This window comes from Cyclopterus lumpus, chromosome 19 (assembly GCF_009769545.1).
Source record: "Cyclopterus lumpus isolate fCycLum1 chromosome 19, fCycLum1.pri, whole genome shotgun sequence".
Classification (NCBI taxonomy): domain Eukaryota; kingdom Metazoa; phylum Chordata; class Actinopteri; order Perciformes; family Cyclopteridae; genus Cyclopterus; species Cyclopterus lumpus.
In genome coordinates, this window is record NC_046984.1 from 17,326,658 (window position 1) to 17,329,157 (window position 2,500).

The 2,500-nt window shown below is 64.9% G+C and overlaps 1 protein-coding gene across 1 annotated transcript in view; it reads right to left on the reverse strand.

The window, feature by feature from the left end:
• Positions 1–2,500, reverse strand: part of LOC117748872 (SRC kinase signaling inhibitor 1-like) — a 54,657-nt gene that overhangs the window by 12,320 nt on the left and 39,837 nt on the right. The gene's annotated exons all lie outside the window — the stretch shown is intronic.

Genomic DNA, 2,500 nt, shown 5'->3' on the forward strand with positions numbered 1-2,500 from the left:
GGCGTGAGGAGGCGTGAGGAGGAGTGAGGAGGCGTGAGGAGGAGTGAGGAGGCGTGAGGAGGCGTGAGGAGACGTGAGGAGGCCTGAGGAGGCGTGAGGAGGAGTGAGGAGGCGTGAGGAGGCGTGAGGAGGCGTGAGGAGGAGTGAGGAGGAGTGAGGAGGCGTGAGGAGGAGTGAGGAGGCGTGAGGAGGCGTGAGGAGACGTGAGGAGGCCTGAGGAGGCGTGAGGAGGCGTGAGGAGACGTGAGGAGGCGTGAGGAGGCGTGAGGAGGAGTGAGGAGGCGTGAGGAGGAGTGAGGAGGAGTGAGGAGGAGTGAGGAGGAGTGAGGAGGCGTGAGGAGGCGTGAGGAGGAGTGAGGAGGAGTGAGGAGGCGTGAGGAGGAGTGAGGAGGCGTGAGGAGGCGTGAGGAGACGTGAGGAGGCGTGAGGAGGAGTGAGGAGGAGTGAGGAGGAGTGAGGAGACGTGAGGAGGCGTGAGGAGGCGTGAGGAGGAGTGAGGAGGAGTGAGGAGGCGTGAGGAGACGTGAGGAGGCGTGAGGAGGAGTGAGGAGGAGTGAGGAGGAGTGAGGAGACGTGAGGAGGCGTGAGGAGGCGTGAGGAGGAGTGAGGAGGAGTGAGGAGGCGTGAGGAGACGTGAGGAGGCGTGAGGAGACGTGAGGAGGCGTGAGGAGGCCTGAGGAGGAGTGAGGAGGAGTGAGGAGGCGTGAGGAGGAGTGAGGAGGCGTGAGGAGGCGTGAGGAGACGTGAGGAGGCCTGAGGAGGAGTGAGGAGGAGTGAGGAGGCGTGAGGAGGAGTGAGGAGGCGTGAGGAGGCGTGAGGAGACGTGAGGAGGCGTGAGGAGACGTGAGGAGGCCTGAGGAGGCGTGAGGAGGCGTGAGGAGACGTGAGGAGGCGTGAGGAGGCGTGAGGAGGAGTGAGGAGGCGTGAGGAGGAGTGAGGAGGCGTGAGGAGGAGTGAGGAGGAGTGAGGAGGAGTGAGGAGGCGTGAGGAGGAGTGAGGAGGCGTGAGGAGGCGTGAGGAGGCGTGAGGAGGCGTGAGGAGGCGTGAGGAGACGTGAGGAGGCGTGAGGAGGCGTGAGGAGTGAGGAGGAGTGAGGAGGCGTGAGGAGACGTGAGGAGGAGTGAGGAGGAGTGAGGAGGCGTGAGGAGACGTGAGGAGGCGTGAGGAGGCGTGAGGAGTGAGGAGGAGTGAGGAGGAGTGAGGAGGCGTGAGGAGGAGTGAGGAGGAGTGAGGGGACGTGAGGAGGAGTGAGGAGGAGTGAGGAGGCGTGAGGAGGCGTGAGGAGGAGTGAGGAGGAGTGAGGAGGCGTGAGGAGGAGTGAGGAGACGTGAGGAGGCGTGAGGAGGCGTGAGGAGGAGTGAGGAGGAGTGAGGAGGAGTGAGGAGGCGTGAGGAGACGTGAGGAGGCGTGAGGAGGCGTGAGGAGGCGTGAGGAGGAGTGAGGAGGAGTGAGGAGGCGTGAGGAGGCGTGAGGAGGAGTGAGGAGGCGTGAGGAGACGTGAGGAGGCGTGAGGAGGCGTGAGGAGGCGTGAGGAGGAGTGAGGAGGAGTGAGGAGACGTGAGGAGGCGTGAGGAGGCGTGAGGAGGAGTGAGGAGGAGTGAGGAGGCGTGAGGAGACGTGAGGAGGCGTGAGGAGGCGTGAGGAGGAGTGAGGAGGCGTGAGGAGACGTGAGGAGGCGTGAGGAGGAGTGAGGAGGAGTGAGGAGGAGTGAGGAGGCGTGAGGAGGAGTGAGGAGGAGTGAGGAGACGTGAGGAGGCGTGAGGAGGCGTGAGGAGGAGTGAGGAGGCGTGAGGAGGCGTGAGGAGGCGTGAGGAGGCGTGAGGAGGAGTGAGGAGGCGTGAGGAGGCGTGAGGAGGCGTGAGGAGGAGTGAGGAGGAGTGAGGAGGAGTGAGGAGGCGTGAGGAGGAGTGAGGAGGCGTGAGGAGGCGTGAGGAGACGTGAGGAGGCGTGAGGAGGAGTGAGGAGGCGTGAGGAGGCGTGAGGAGGCGTGAGGAGGAGTGAGGAGGCGTGAGGAGGCGTGAGGAGACGTGAGGAGGCGTGAGGAGGCGTGAGGAGTGAGGAGGAGTGAGGAGGAGTGAGGAGGCGTGAGGAGACGTGAGGAGGAGTGAGGAGACGTGAGGAGGAGTGAGGAGGAGTGAGGAGGCGTGAGGAGACGTGAGGAGGAGTGAGGAGGAGTGAGGAGGCATGAGGAGACGTGAGGAGGCGTGACGAGGAGTGAGGAGGAGTGAGGAGGAGTGAGGAGGCGTGAGGAGGAGTGAGGAGGAGTGAGGAGACGTGAGGAGGAGTGAGGAGGAGTGAGGAGGCGTGAGGAGGCGTGAGGAGGAGTGAGGAGGAGTGAGGAGACGTGAGGAGGCGTGAGGAGGCGTGAGGAGGAGTGAGGAGGAGTGAGGAGGCGTGAGGAGGCGTGAGGAGACGTGAGGAGGCGTGAGGAGGCGTGAGGAGGCGTGAGGAGGAGTGAGGAGGCGTGAGGAGGCGTGAGGAGGCGTGAGGAGGAGTGAGG